Source organism: Protopterus annectens, chromosome 10.part0, assembly GCF_019279795.1.
Source record: "Protopterus annectens isolate FY-2018-M chromosome 10.part0, PAN1.0, whole genome shotgun sequence".
Lineage (NCBI taxonomy): Eukaryota > Metazoa > Chordata > Ceratodontiformes > Protopteridae > Protopterus > Protopterus annectens.
Genome location: NC_056744.1, coordinates 1,077,031,535 through 1,077,048,954, shown reverse-complemented (window position 1 = coordinate 1,077,048,954; position 17,420 = coordinate 1,077,031,535).

Genomic DNA, 17,420 nt, shown 5'->3' with positions numbered 1-17,420 from the left:
AGTCAGTCAGGACTCACACTATGGAATATAGAGACTGCTTGTGGGGGAACAGAGAAGGCTAAATTGCTCTTCTGTGTTGCACTGGAAATGTAATTCCCAAACTCACTAAGCCTTCACTGTAGATAATTGAAAGAAACATTAAGTCTGACTTTCTTTCCGTATCTGAATGCTTCTTAATTGGAGCGATACTTTAGAAGAGAGCGTGCGCCAGCCTGCGGGAGTCTGCTGGGACTCTGTGGTAAACGAGTGTCAGAACTTCTGTTTAAAAATGAATATAAAATTAAGATAAGGGTACTGTATTAAGATTAATCGGCTCTAAAAATGAACATCGAGCTTTTTTACAACTTGGTGGTACTACAGTACTACATTACAGTGCAGATAGGAACCTTGGATATAAAATTTCATCTGAACTCTCTTACTAAATGAGTGACATTTCCCTTGAGCGATGCTGTTACAGTCATGTGGAAAGCAAACAGGAATACTAATCTGCAACAGTAACTCCCATAGAGGCTGATGCCAAGTGTCTGATTATTTGCACCCAAATACTATCATTCATGCAGCTAGACATGATGTAGAAATAATGAAAATCGACTGAAAGCCTTTGTGCATTACCAGCATGACTGTTTCAGACTACAGATGTCTCAGAGAAAAATGTCTCTCTGGGTCTTCTTGACTGTCATGAACTTTTTTTTTATTTTACCCCAGGCTGTGATAGATATGGGCAGGAACAGATCTATATTACTTGAAAAAAAAAAAAAAAAAAACATTGTGCTGTATTCAGATGTGGGGAAGGGTCTTACAACAATGAATTAGCGTTTATGGCAGTATTGTGAGCAACAGGTTATTTTACTATAATAACACTATGCTGAGGAGCGCAGGCATGTATTTTAGTTTTCTTCTTTATTATCAAAACTGCACAACTTCATTTATACAACCAATGAAAATGAGACACTATGGTATTCATTGTGGGCTGTGGTCTCTAAATCTTGTTTTTCTTCTTCTGTTTCTTCCTCCAATATTTCTCTAATATGTTCTGTTTTCATTGCATTAAGACATTTTCGAATTATGGTCATGAAGCAAATATCTAATTTTCAGTTAATGTGTTTTTAAACCAAGTGAAATATATATATATATATATATATATATATATATATATATATATATATACACATATATGTATGGGAGTGCTACAGAATCCTGAAAGACAAAAATCCTGAGACCAAAATCTTGAAAGTTCAAAATACTGAAAACTCAAAATACTGAAAACACACATAGGATACCAATACTTACTATATTCCAGCACAAGTACATACTAAAACATATTACCCTTCAGTTATACGCAGGGGGACAAGCCCCCTGCACCCCCACACCCCCTGCTACTTAAATAATATCAACTCTGAGATTGCACTACACTAAGTGCAATCTCGGAGTTGATATATTTAAGTAATGGGGGGGCGCAGCCCTCACATTGCGGGTGCAGGGGGGGGCTTTCTTATACTTGGAGAAGAGTAATATGGTTTTGTTTTATTTGTTTCTGTATGTACTTGTGCTGGAATATAGGAACTGTTGGTATCCTTTGTGTTTTCAGTATTTTGAGTTTTCAGTATTTTGAACTTTCAAGACTTTGGTCTCAGGATTTTGGCCTTCAGGATTTTGGGCTTTCAGGATTCTGTAGCACTGATATATATATATATATATATATATATATATATATATATATATATATATATATATATATATACACACACGTGTGTGTGTGTGTGTGTGTGTGTGTGTGTGTGTGTGTGTGTGTGTGTGTGTGTGTGTGTGTGTGTAGTGAACTGTTTACTGTAGTAAAATAATTTTCAATATTTCAGCTTTTTATAAAACAATTTTATTCCTGTCAGATTAGTCACTACAGGTAACTAGTTGATCAGGAAATTGGTTCTACTGGGCAATGTCATGGATCATGATTCCAGTGATAAAAGTTCAAATGACACTGAAACTAAAACATAGCTAGTGATTCTCTGTAGGTACACAATCAATGCAAGAGGCTTTTGCCCTTACACCTTCTTAATTATTATTATTTCTTCTGAGTTACCACAGATCAGAAAGAAAAATAACTCCCCCATGCACTTTGCATATTTGGTGTTCACAGTTCTACCATTCCAAACTGTGGAATTGTCTGGCCCATAAAAGACTATTTCTTTTTTGAGACATTCTGTAGCAAACCAATAGAAGATTACATGTGCATGCGTCATTATCCGTTAGAACCCCTTGATCAGTAGTAAAAATAACATGATATGTTTATAATCCAACATCTTTTTTCACCTTTAGTGTAAACTTACTGTTGCTTTTAAACACAATAGTCTCTTCATACATTTAAAACAGGCTCAATGAATGGTTCTAATACAAGCACTTGAGTCCCAAGTTCTTGAAGATTACTGTCTAAAAGCCAGCAACTTGAGCACCATGTGGTTTGTACTGGCTACACTCACACTCAAACTCTAATAAGAGTTGACTTCAGGAAAAAAGCTGAAGCACCTTACCTAAAAACATTATTCAGGTTCCAGTGTGGTAGGTGCAGCAACCACAGGGAGAGAATGAGAGGAGGTGAGAGTGTAGACTAGGGCAACAATTATAAAGGGGGTTTAGAATTAGGCAGCAGGAAGGTGATTTTAAAGCTAAGCAGTATAAGAAGGAAGTTTTAGGGTTATGGATAAGGACGACAGTTTTAGGGTTAGGAAGTGGGAGAGGGTGATCTAGCTTTAAGGAATGGGAACTGGAATTTAAAATTATAAAGTGACTCAGTAATTTAGGTTTAGGGAGACGGGGTTGGAGTTTTAGATTTGGTGAATGACTGGGGATGTTTAGATTTAGAGAGGAAAAGTGGAGTTTAAGGATTAGGGGATGAGGTTAAAAAGTGGTTGAGAGTTTTAAAGTTAGATTTAGAGTTAGAGACAGGGCTCTGGTACGCCTATACAGTTTAAAAGGATTGAATGTTGGGAGGACTAAATAATTAAATAAGATCATAGTAGTATGAGCTATCACACTGACTTTTACAACAAGTAGCAGTGAGCAATTGTGTCATACGTTTGTACCATGCAAGCACTAGTGTATGAAGGGAGTTGATAAACCAAACTATAATAATGAAACAAACTTTATGCTGCAATTCCTGATTAAATACTGTGGATAAGTTTGATTTACTCTTCATACAACCAATGACAGCTATAAAAGACAGACTGAAAAATAGTCAATCATTGGCAATGGAAAAAAAAACTTTCATAACATAATAGGTTAAGCTGTTGGCCCCAATGATACAGCAATACCCAACAAGAGAAAGAGAAAGAGAGGACAACGTAATTTTAGTCAATAATACTATGACAAGACTCGTGAGGTGCATATGGCTTCTGTATGCACTTTTCCTTGCCATCCTTTTGTTCTGAGATTGTCAAATTCTTTTGTACTGTGGAATCTCAGGACAGTTGATTTGCAAAAGCTGTTTTTCTAAGAAACTGAACATTAACAATTTGCTTTAAATGAAATGGAAAAAAACATAGATTTCCCCCATCTAAGGCCTCTGTGTGCAGGGAAACAGGATTACTTCCAAATGCAAAATTATAACAAGGCATAGTGAATCCATATAAGTAACTTCAACTTGACCTGATGTTATACCAAGGTTGCTTATGTGTAAGTGAAGAACAATTTGAATATATTTTAAGTGATTTTATATATACCATATTGTTTATTGAAATAATACATTTATACAAATACAAGTGAAGGTGCTTACCAGCTACTTTTATTTTAGAATATCACTAAACCACAGTAATCAACTGTGCTTTGCAGGACTTGTGAAATAATCCGTGCTAACAATAGTTATCAGTGTCATAACCAACAATTACTGCATCTCTAATCACTTTTCATATCTGAGTTCAGTCAGACAAATAGCTGAGAAGAAGCTAGAGAGGAGGAATTAATCCAACTGGGTATTTCTAGACTTGTAGAAAGCATATGACAAGATCCCAAGAAAGCTGATTTGGGTAGTCATACCGTAGTTTGAAGTCCCAGAAACATTGATGTAATTAGTGCAAGCTATGTACAATAGCCCAATGACTCAAGGGTGAAGAGTGATCAGTTTTACATCGGAGTTCCCAGTGGGTGTGGGTATGAGTGTGGGTGTGCACCAGGGTTCAGCTCTGAGCCCACTGCTGTTCATACCGGTAATGAACTACATTAGCAAACAAGTTGGAGGGGACAGATCAACAAAATTGTTGTATGCAGATGATGTGGCATTACAGGAAGATTCAGCAAGAACAAGGATAGAGAAATGGAGTTAAAAAATGAAGGTACAAGGGATGAAACTGAGTACAGATAAGACAGTTATAATGGTAGCAAATGGTGGAGTTCAGAAGAAGCTGAGAACTGAAATAAAATTAAAAGTAGTGGTACAGGTTAACAACTTCAAGTATCTGGGAGGGGTGGTTGAGGATAAGGGAAGTTTGAATGAGGAGGTCAAAGCTAGAATCAGAGGGGCCACAGCCAACTGGCACAGAGTGTCAGGTATAGTGTATGACAGAAGAATGCCAAAGAAGTTGAAAGGTAAGGTATACAAAACAGTGGTGCGACCAGTACTGATGTATGGTACAGAAACCAGGGGAGTAAAGGCGGAGCAGATGAGGAAGCTAGAAGTGATGGAAATTAAGTGGCTGAAATGGGTGCTAAAAAGCACACTGTGGGACAGTTGAAGAAAGGAGGACATAAGAGCAGAAGCCAAAGTAGCTCCAATTGCAGAAAAGATCAAAGAGAACAGATTACAGTGGTTCAAACACATGCAGAAAAGCAGAACACAATCTGGTGAAGAAGATTTGGGACAGACGATGAAGGTAAGAGGAAACAAGCTTTCTGTGTTGGAGGGAAGCCTTTTAGCTTATCAGTGGGAGTGCTGAGCACTAGGTAACTTATCTACGACATAAAGAGTGGTTCTGGCCCAGAAATTCTAGTTATTGGCCATTTGGGCAGTTGTCCCATCTCTCTCAACTTTCTGGCATCCAGCAAAGCAGTGCCTGGATTGTTTGTGAAAAGATCTGTAATAATCAGGCATGAACGTCAAAGAAGGCGGGAGTGTGGCATTGAATTGAGAGATGGCGATAGTTAACATGACACCCTGACCCCATGTAGAAAATAGGAAAAAGAGGGTTGATAATGATGGTGATGATGATGATGCAAGCAAAAAAATGCAAAGTGTTTGTGAAGTATAAGTTGATATCAGTCTAATAATTATGATAGTTCCAATATGGGAGGACATCTGCACTGTTATAAAGAAATCTTACTATGAGGTTGTGAAAGGTCAAAAACAACACAGGCACTCACTCACATATTTTATTTTTTGCATCCAAGTACCACATCTAAAAAATGCAGTTCATAACTCATTTATTCATTCTGTCATTTTCTGGTAGCCGCTTATTCCTATTCATGGTCATGAGGATGTCACAGATTCCCCACACGCAACAGGTGTAATACAGAGAATTAGTCCTGCAGGGGCACTAATCCAATACAGGGTACATCTACATACACACACACACACACACACACACACACACACACACACACACACACACACACACACACACTTGTGCATACTTATCTATAGGCAGTATGAAGGAATGCCAAATCTATGACAGCAGGTCTTTAGAATATGAGAGTAACTTGAGCACTAGTCAAGAACTCACCTGGACACATGGAAAATGTTGGAAGATACCTGATTATTCAGATAAAAAATAGGGAAAACCTGCAGACTGTAAATAGTAAACACTCCAGATAGAACCCAGACCAACTAGGCTAGAATGTTTTATATGAGTCTGGATAGATTTTCAATCGTTTTCTACATTACAGGAAAGTTACCCTATCAGTTTAGGAAAACTATATCACTGTGGTGGTTTGTAAGTGAGGAAATGCAGTATTATAAACAGTATGGGCAGCTTGCAATGAAAGTAACTTCGGTGTAATCAAACTTGATTTGTTAAAATCACTTTACTCTAATGCAAAATATTGCAGATGTTAGAAAAAAATATGCAGCCATGTGTCTTGAGTAAGCAATAAACACTTATCAGGTTTTGCTCTTAATATACGCGACTACATAACTAGGGTGCTGTGAGGCATGGATCCTAAGGATAAGTGCGGTGTGAGTCTGGATGTGTGGCAATAGTTGTACAGTGCACAGTCCAGCATGTGTTACTGAATTTATGAAATAACATCTTCTTGCATTCATTTTTGTGGGCAATGCTTACTTTAACTGAGAGAAAACATTTTTTAAAGAACATTGCCACTCATAAGACTGACTATTGTTTCATCCCTTTTCATAAAATAAATTAACACAAGCAATTAAGTACAAATGTATTGAACTTTCTAACATATATTTCGGGAAAGAGTATGCACTGAATGCAAATGTAATTATATATCATATCTGGTGATTTTTATAAGACTACATACAGTTTTATAATTCCTACTGTTAGTTTCAGTTCACATCATACTTGGCAGTAATTATTTCAGGCAGAATTGGAACAGCTAACTGAATGCCCTTACCCTTTGCAGCATTAAAAAATCAGTCTGTATGTCACATGTATGGGTTATGTAGATGCACATGACTTCTTTTATTGAACATGCTGTCTATGTGAATCAATGAAGGAAATTCAGAAAAGCATAGGATAGATAAATGGCAGATCAAATCATGAATATAGGAGAAAGTATATGGACCTTATCTAGGAATCAATGGAGGATATAGGAGAAAGTACAATATGAATTACTAAGGAGTACACCTTTATCAATGGACCAAATGATAGATATAGTAAAAGGATATTAATTACTAGGAATACACACCTTATTGATTATATGGTAGATTACACAGGCCAGCTAGTACTCTTCTGCCACTAGATATTATGCTTCTCTTTTTCTATGCATGCATGTTACTTTATTAGGCATATTTTAAAAAAATTAAATGACCTTATTCATATGTTGCTTGTTTTTATTAGTTATATAGGTACTGCCATGTTTCAGACTATTAGCGAAAGCCAATGCTGAATGGTGCAAAATGCTTCTGTAAGAATTAGCTACACTTTATAGCGGATGTGGTTAAGTATATTATAATAGGTTCATAGGTTCATAGGTAGGTACTAGGCTATCTGCCCAAGGGCATTTATAAGCCTAGCCAGAGGGTGTCAGCTTTCACCACCCCATTGATTAATTAACTGAGCCTCTGTCAAGAAGAGTCAATGAAGTGATCCCAGGGGTGTTTTTTGTTACCCATCCACTTGTCAAGGTTTCTCTTGAAGAGTGTTAGTGAGGGGCTCTGCCTAATGTAGTTAGGAATTTTGTTCCAAAGCATGAGGAGTCTCTGTGACAGGTATCTATCCCTCCAGCATGTTCTATTTATTGTTGTGGTGAGGTTTAGCTCACTAGAGCGAGTGGCTCACAGTGACTTGGATTTCTTTAGGTGGAGCATGTCCATCAATTCTGAGTTGGACATGGCTTTGCGAGTCAGGCAGAGATCGCCTCTGAGTAAGCGATATGCCACTGAGTACAGCTGGAGTTTTTCCAGTCGGGCTGCATAGGACATATGTTTGAGGCCAGTAATCCTCTTGGTGAGGTACTATTGTGGTCTTTCCAGGTGTTGGAAGTGTCTTGTGAGGTACATCCCAAATGGGGCATTGTACTCTATGATGGGTCTGATGAGTGACGCGTAGAGGGGCACTATAACCTCTTTATTTTTTATGTGAACCCTTTAGTAATTAGATGGGCTATATAGAAGGATTTCCTAACTACTTTGGCAATATGATTGTCAAAGGAGAGATTACTATCTACCTGGGTCCCCAGATCTCTTATTACCTCTTCTGTATTAAGGGGGCTGCCACCTATGTGGTAATTCATGGGTGTTTTGTTTTCCCAAATGGGATGACTATGCATTTTTTGGCATTTAGCTTGAGACCATGACTTTGACATCAGGTGTCCGTCTCAGTAAGACCCTTTTGGAGAATGTCCATGTCAGCCGCAGAGCCAATTATGGCTCCCAGTTTGCAGTCTTTGGCGAACTTGGTTAGCCATAGTCCTCCTGCATTTGCCTGTACTTCTGAGAAGTATATGCCAAACAGTAGAGGTCCCAGGACCGAGCCTTATGGGACACCACTTGTGAATGGTTTAGAGTTGGACCTGGAGCCCGCTATTCTTACTGTGTGAGTTCTGTCTGTAAGCCAGTTGGCAACACATCTCATAACATAGGGGTTTATGTTCAGGCTGGTGAGTTTTTCTATAATTCCCGAGTGGGGAATGGTGTCAAAAGCATAGCAAGGTCAAGATAGGCTGTGTGAACTACCTTCCCCTCATCTATGGCCTTGGTGACTGTCTCAAAGAAGTCAGCCAGGTTTAGTAGGCATGATCTGCCCTTAACAAAGCCGAACTGGATTGGGTCAAGTGTTTGGAGGTTCCCAATGTCTTTGTTAATGAGTTCCATGATGATGCGCTCCATAGTCTTGCAGACCAGGCTAGTCAGGCTTATGGGGTGATAGTTACCAGGGTCAGTTGTGGCCCCTCCTTTGTGGAGCGGAATAACTGTTGCTGTGTGCCACTCTATGGGCATGTAGCCTGTGGAGAGGCTGAGGTTGAACAGTATGCTTAGATGGGGGGTTAGTTCATTCTGTAGTTCGTGCAAGACGCAGCCTGGGACACCATCTGGCACCAATGACGCTGTGCTTTTGGCTTTTGAAAGGGCTGTTTTCACCTGTGCGTCTGTGATTTCTGAGACACTACACTTTTCCGGTATTGCTGTGGGCCTTTTTGGGGGTGAGAGGGGGGTGAAGTTTGCACTGAATCTATCTGCCAGGATGTTGGCAATATCAGTGGGTTCAGTATATTTTGTGCTATTTTGCACTAGCTCAGAGCATATCTGTGAGTTGCCACTTAGATTCTTGACATAGCTAAAGAAGGCTTTGTGGTTATCTTTAGAATCCTTGGCTATTTTTCTTTTGAAGTTAGCCTTGGAGGATTTTATGGGGGACCTTAGTTTCTTACTGATACTGATTAGGGATGTCTTTCCTTCTTGGGATTTGCATTTTTTTTCTGAACTAGTTTCCTCCTTCTATTGTATAGCCTGTTTATGGCAGGGGTCCACCAGACTGGTTTCCTTCTCTTAGTGTAGTAAGTTTTGGTTTTGTTAGGGATGGCATGATCCATGCATCCTTGTAGGTGCTCATAGAGTGCATTTGTAAAGGTTCCTGCATCTTGGACACTGTTATCCTTTAGCATGGGGATTGTGAAGCCTACCACCTCTGTCTTAAGTAAGGTGAAGTTTGCTATAGAAAAGTTTTTCACTGTGGTTTCCTTGGTTGGAGGTGGTGGTGTGGTGTGGACATCCAGTGTGATTAGTTTATGATCTGATCAAACCAGTGACAGGTTGACCTCCGGTGTGGAACACCTGTCACCCATGTTGGTGATGACCAGGTCCAATATGTTTTCACCTCTGGTAGGGGAGTTTACCAGCTGATCCAGGGCATTTGAGTTGATAAATTCGAGGAAGTGCTGGACATGGGAGTTTGTACTTGAGTAGTTTTCCCAGTTAACAGTAAGGTAATTGAAATCGCCCAAGATCAGGGTGTTCGGTAGGACTTTCATGTTTTCCAGTGTCTCCAGAAAGGCAGAGTGGTGGTCCTGCATCATGGAGGGTGATCTGTAGCAGACCATAATTTGCATTGCAGATCTGCCTGATGTTAGTTGCACATGGATGATCTCAGAGGTATCATGCTGCGCCACTAACCTGGAGGTGTAGGTACCCTTGATGAATATGGATACACCCCCTCCTTTTGTGTTTCAGTCCATGTTCTGTGGCCAAAATGTGTGGTATGAGTTGTAACCCGGTAGTGCTGGGGTACTCTGTGGAGCCTTGAGCCAGGTTTCAGTTACTGCACAGATGTCGACGTTCTCTATACTGAGGAGTGCTTCGAGCATGTGCATTTTGAGATTTAAACTCCTGGCGTTGAGTAGCATAACTCTCATTTTTTTATTTGTGCTGTTTACGGAGGTGGGGTTGACTTTTGAGCCTTGCCTAAAAAAGGCACTATGGGGGCAGCAAGAGCCTTGGTCAGTATTCAAAAGCTTAGGGGTGACAGGTACAAGCCATATCTTGTGAAGCAACGAGGCTTGTCGAGCATGTCATCCCAGGCTGACAGACACTGTATCCCCTTTGAATGACACCAGAAGCTTAGCCAATTGTTGAAATTTATCATTTTTTCTTTATACTGCGGTATCATTCTTGGTGAGGGAAGGATGCTACTCAGGGTTAAGGTCATACCCGCCTGGGCTACATGATCAGAGAGCTCTTCCATGTCTCTTTTCATGTAGTCCAGGGAGGTACATCTCAGGTCATTCACACCAACATGAACAATGACAGAATCATATTTGTACTTGTTCTGGAGTGACCTAAGTGCTTGTGTTGTATAGCAGATTCTGGCTCCTGACAGGCAGCTAACAGTAACCTTCTCCTTGTCCAGCCTAGTGAGTGGGACATCAGTGTGCCTGACTATAGAGTCACCTATTACTAGTGTGTTAGGTATGTTATTTCACCTTAAGGGCTGTGATTGTGTGGCATATTGATTTTGTGTTTTATGTGTTGTCTGGTTTGTGACGGGAGGTGCAGGTTTTTTGGGTGTCTGCTTTAGAGGTCCCTGATGCTTTTGCAGGTTTTTATTTAGAGCCTCCGAGTATGTTTTCGTGTATGTATGTGTATTTTTTGCCAGTGCTGGTTTAGTATGTCTATGCGAAGCTGGAGGTGTGGTGCAAGTGTTAACCTTCTCCTCATGACTGCCTGTTCCAGTCTTCAGTGGAGAGAGCTTAGCTTCCAATTTAGTTATATAATTGCATCCCTTGCATATGTTAATGTTTTGTGGTAGGAGGAGAGGGTTGTCTGTGTACATGAGGCAGTTGTAACATTGCCACAGGATACCCAGGTTCACCAGCTGGACTGGAGAGTATACCTGAAATTGCCCTTTGGTCATGCCTGAATAGTAGGATGAGATGCTTAGTCACTTGGTTGGAGAGGGGTGAATAATGAGCCTTGCCCTGCTGGGCAATCAAGTGTCGGGGTATATTAGTGCTTGCTATTAGGTCTGAGCATGTGCTGGACTGTAGGATGCTTTCTAAGTGCTTAGGTTGAGAGTTAGACTACATTCAAGTGAAAACCTGAAGAGGAGACTTGGTGGAGCCGGGATAAATTTAGCCCTAGCTAACCGGCACTGCCCGGATGTGCAAAACTGTGCAAATGCAGTTTTTACAGCAGGGAAATGAAAGAGATAGAAATTAGCCCAAAATGGCCTATAAACTACTAACTTCTGGGCTGGAACCACTCCTCCAGGGACAGATGGCTGCTCAAAGCTCACTCTCTCACAGGTGAACAGAGAAACCTCCCTCTATCCAAGTAAGGTATGGGCAACTCAGAAAATTGTAACATAGCCCTGAATTCAGCACTAGCCTGAAAACTGGACTATACTAGCTTAGAAAGGTGGGAAACAAGGAAAGTTTTTTTTAAAAGATAAGGCAAAAACAGTAAAAAATCCACTTAAAACAGCTTTAGATGACTACAAGCAATCAGAAAAGGCTTTTAAACAAATTACCCAATTAACCAGTAAAAAAATCTCAAAACTGAGCCCTGTCCCTGTAGTCTTCAATCAGACAAGTTCTAACTGCACACTCCTGCCACTGGGGTGCAGGGAAACCTTTTCCAAAAAAGAAGGCCTAGATTAGGGCTCAAGTTATACAAACAAAGCTATATTCAGCAGGCCTGGATCTAGTCTATGCTACAGCAAACAAGGGGCACCAATTTCAGTAAGAAACAGTTTAAATATGCAGGCACTATAAGCCTTTAACCAGAAATTCCCAACTCAGAAGGGCAGAGTCCAGCCTCTCCTCCCACAAGAGTGCAGATCACGAACCTTCTTAATGTAAAATAACTGGCCTGATGCCCAAGTGCTTAAACCAGAACTAATACACTTTTAGAATAACAGACTCTGAGCCTTCAATCAGCAGTTCCCAACTTAGAAGGATGTAAGCTACCTGTCCTGCCACAACAGTAAAGACCACAAACCTTCTTAATGTAAAACAACTGGTCTGAAGCCCAAGTGCTTAAACCAAAAGGCTTAGAATGATAGCTACACTTTAATCAGGTTACTACCAAGCAGTAATAAATGTGATTGAATACTTTTAAGAAGGCCTGGATTAGTGTTCAAGTTATACAAACAAAGCTAGATTCAGCAGGCTTGGATCTAGTCTATGCTACAGCAAACAAGGTGCACCAATTTCAATAAGAAACAGTTCAAATATGCAGGCACTATAAGCATTTAACCAGAAATTCTCAGCTCAGGAGGGCAGAGTCCAGTCTCTCCTCCCACAAGAGTGCAGACCACAAACCTTCTTAATGTAAAATAACTGACCTGAAGCCGAAGTGCTTAAACCAGAACTAATGCACTTTTAGAATAACAGACACTGAGCCTTCAATCAGCAGTTCCCAACTTAGAAGGATGTAAGCTACCTGTCCTGCCACAACAGTAAAGACCACAAACCTTCTTAATGTAAAACAACTGGTCTGAAGCCCAAGTGCTTAAACCAAAAGGCTTAGAATGATAGCTACATTTTAATCAGGTTACTACCAAGCAGTAATAAATATAATTGACTACTTTTAAGAAGGCCTGGATTAGTGCTCAATTATACAAACAAAGCTAGATTCAGCAGGCCTGGATCTAGTCTATGCTACAGCAAACAAGGTGCACCAATTTCAGTAAGAAACAGTTCAAATATACAGGCACTATAAGCCTTTAACCAAAAATTCCCAGCTCAAAAGGGCAGAGTCCAGCCTCTCCTCCCACAAGAGTTCAGACCACAAACCTTCTAAATGTAAAATAACTGGCGTGAAGCCCAAGTGCTTAAACCAGACACTGAGCCTTCAATCAGCAGTTCCCAACTTAGAAGGATGTAAGCTACCTGTCCTGCCACAACAGTGCAGACCACAAACCTTCTTAGTGTAAACCAACTGGTCTGAATCCCAAGTGCTTACATCAAAAGGCTCGGAATTATAGTTACACCAAGCAGTAATAAATACAATTGAGTACTTTTAAGATGACGCAAAAGCAAAATAAAGTAATAAAGTAGGAAGAAACACAAATACAGTAAAAGCAGATGAATAAAGTGCACTTTTTTTTTGAGTGCGCAAATGAGATGGGCCCAGGAGGAGTATCCAAATGCAAATTTACAAGAGGGGCGGGCAGTTTTAAAGCCACCAAGATTAACACCAAAACAAAAGCAGGGAGGGTGGGTGGGGAACTAACTGAAAAAACAAAGCCACAACTTCCAGCTAGATAGTATTCAATGCAACACAAATAAATCAATTTAAATGCTGTATTATTTGAAAAAAGTGCAGATAAAGATTTTCTTAAATACACTTATACATCCAGTTGATTGCATGTAGGTCTTAGCTGGCCAAAGCTCAGAGTTTAAGCAGAAAATAATCCAAAATGTACCACTTATATAAGGCAGAAACTGAATATCAATTAAGTGAACTACCCCCACTTATCACTGGCTATGCAGGAATGCTAACAAGCACTAAATTCTAACAATCATTAACTGAAAAAACAGAGCCACAACTTCCAGCTATATAGTATTCAATGCAACACAAATAAATCAATTTAAATGCTGTATTATTTGAAAAAAAGTGCAGATAAAGATTTACTTAAATTCACTTATACGTCCAGTTGATTGCATGTAGGTCTTAGTTGGCCAAAGCTCAGAGTTTAAGCCAGCTCTAACAGAATTTCACTATTTTATGCAACAAATTATTGCAGTACATACTTTTTTGTAAGGGAGCCATTCACTGCAGGCACCTATTTGTGCTAAAATTACGCAGTAATATCTAACATACTTAAAACACTGTAGTATTTCTTTCAGCATTCATAATTAACATGGTTTGTGTGCACAGACCTATTGCTCTTCAAGTACACTGCCTTTAAATTGGCTCTATATTATATACTCAAAGTTTCAAAACTTCGAACCTCATATGATCGCATCATATGAGTGAAGTTTGAAACATCTAATATATAATAAAAAAAATTTTAAAAAAGAAAAACTTATCTAAATGCTCTGAGCAGAAGGGCAAGCCCATCTGCACCGCCCACACCCCCGCTACTTAAATATACCAACTCCGAGATCGCACTTCAGTGCAGAAAAGGGAGATCTTCCCATTCTGTGCCATACAGACTCATTTTTTTTAACCATCGAACATGTAAAAGTTTGATCATATGGTGTTGACCATGTGACATTTAAACTTTTACAAGTTTGAGGTTATAATAGGAACCCTTTAAATTACTATATGCAATCCAGCTCCATAATGTACAGGGGTGGAGCCTTGACTGCAACACAAACAAGTTCCTGAAGATTCAGCCAGGGGGACAGGGAGGAATGACAGTTTTTCCAGCTCACTTATCCCCTGGGAGGGGCAGAGTTTACAGCCAAGGATAACCATTTATTGGTGGAAGCCAATGATGTTAGCCAAGAGGTGTGTGAATATATAATCCACATTAGGAACTAGGGCAGGAAAGAGGCTAGGGCATACCAAAAAGCTCTCAACAGCTGTCAGGATAGCACTATACTGATATATTCCTATCAAAACTCTGCACGCTCCTTCCAGCAGTTTACACTAAGGATTTTCCCATTTGGGGCCAAAGTCTGGGAAGGTGGAGCATAGCCATACATTTATAAATTCATAAATTAGGGTTACCAGTGACTTGGACTTAGTCATTAACTCAACGACACCAAAAATGTATTAATTAATTAATTTATTTATTTATTTATTTATTTGTTTGTTTGTTTGTTTATTCACATTTGTTTACCATGAAAGAGTGACTGGGTCAAAAAGTACACATTTTCAGTGGGGACCCGGGTAGAAAAACTGCAGATACAATAAATTATGTACAAGTATATGATAAATTACATACAAGTATACTAGAATACATACTCATAAAAAAGAAAGAAAAAAAACAGTTACACTGCAGTCTAGAGGATTTTAAATAAAGACAACAAAATGTAATGAATAGTATGAGAAGTCATTATGATCAGTGCACATGGAGGGCAAAAAAAAGACATTGAGTTGATAGGAAAGGAGGTTAAGAAATATAGAGAAAATAGTGATACGTTAATAAGTATAAAGTAGTGATACGATGGTATAATAAAGTCTGAGTGAGGCAGTGACATTATGATTTAGGGTAAATATTTAAATGTAAAGGAATATGGCTGGAAGTGAGAGGAAATAAAAAGTAAGTATGAAATGTTTTTTCTTGATGGGCTTCAGCCAGATAAGAGCAAAGAAGTAGGAAAAAATAGTGTTATAGTGAAAGCTGGAAGTTAAGAGTTTGGTAGGAAAGAGAGAGAAGTAGATAGACAGGAATTTGAAAACAGTTCAGCCTGGATTAGTACATGAACAAATCCAAGTTTTAGGTAAATGTTCCCTTAGTTTGAATTTAAAAGAAGGTAGGCTAAAGACAGACCTAATATCAAAAGGTAAGGAATTCCAACTTTTTGCTACAAAATATAAGTAGAGGCATTTACCACAAGATTTGTTTGGTTTATAGCTCATAGTTTATGTTTAAAAGAGGGTAGGCTAGTGATAAACCTGATATCAAGAGATGAGGAATTCCAGCAGCTTTTTGCTACAAAATGTGTGTAGAGACTTTTACCGTAAGATTTGTTTGGTTTATGGGTCAATTTGGCTCAAAGACTCTAGCACATAGCCAAGTGTTCAACTGTGGTTTGAACATGTCTATACTCTTTGACTCTCTGATTTCTTTAGGAACAGCTTTCCAACTCCTTGAGATGGTTTGAATAATAAACCCAGTTTTCAATACTGATTTATTCATGTAAATTTTAAAATTCAAATTGGAATAATTATGAGCAGCAGAACTACAGCTCTCTTGTTTTGTTTAAACACCTTTACTGAATTATCACTTGTGACATAATCAGATTTAAATTTACACAAAAGTAATCAAATTGTATTAATAAATTAGCATTAACAAGTATTATACTTCACCTATATTGCTTAATATCATATAACCTAAGCAACACTACATACATTATTCAATTCCTGACCCCATTTTTTAAACAAGAAACATCTTTATTAAACCATCACTTATGACATAAGCAATTATACATTTATATAAATGAAAACAAACCACACCAACACAATCCTAGCTAAAAGCATTTTACATCACAAACCATACTGATGCACTTCCAGTTGCAAACATTATACATCACTTATAATCTACCCAATCATTTTCAGTCAAACATTACATAGCTCTTTTAAGTCCTACCTTCTTTTAAATCTCATTCCTCCCTTGTATGTATTATTCCAACAATTCCCATTTGTTTCTATGTAGTTTAGGAGCAAACAGCATCAGAAATACATCTTAATTTAAGATTAAGCAATTCTGGCTTATTTCATCCTTATATATGTTGTATGCTAGCATTAATTTCCCCCTTTAGTATCAATAATGAACTGAATAAAGTTGAAGCCTCTTACATCTTTGCATATAACTGAAACTTTTTCATTGTAAAAATATTTCTAGTAAACCTTCTTTGTACTTCTAATTTATTTAAGTCTGTCATGTTAAAGCAACATTTTAAAATATATTTTCTATAATTCAGTAATTTCATTTGGATTGTATAGTGAAATATTTTTCAACAAACATTCCAGTTACCTTGTAGCTTTATTTCTAATGATGCACAGGTGTTTGTCAAACAACAATTTGTTTGTTATGGTACTACCCATATCAAGTACTTCATTAGCTACAGACAAGGCTACTCCATCAAAAACTAATGACTGTCTGTGTACTGTTTTACCAAAGTCATTTTCTTTTGATCATCTAACAATTTTATCCAAATAGCCATTTACATCTATATAACCCTCATCTGATGCTGACAAAAACCTAACATTGGAGTCATGAGCAAATTTATGTGTCCAACACTTGGTATCTGTTCATAAAGTTGTCATGACAACGTTTAACAAAGACCCCAGCACTGACTCCTGTGGAACTCCAAAGTTTGATGATAAACTATAACAGTGGATACCATTTACTCCAACCTGTTGGGGCCTAGCAGTAAACCAGTTTTCGATCCACTTAGTAATTAATATGATAGTTTATACCATTCTTTCAAGTATTTATTATAACATAATAAAAAACAGTATAAAAAGCCTTACTTAAATGTAAATACAATGCTCCTACTGGTAATCTCCTATCCATGGCTAAGCTACCAGGTTTATAAAAATGTATTTAAGTCTGTCATTTTTATGAATTATATTAAACCAATATGTACTGTTTTGGTAAAACAATACATATACAATCTTTAGTTTAGAGGTAAAC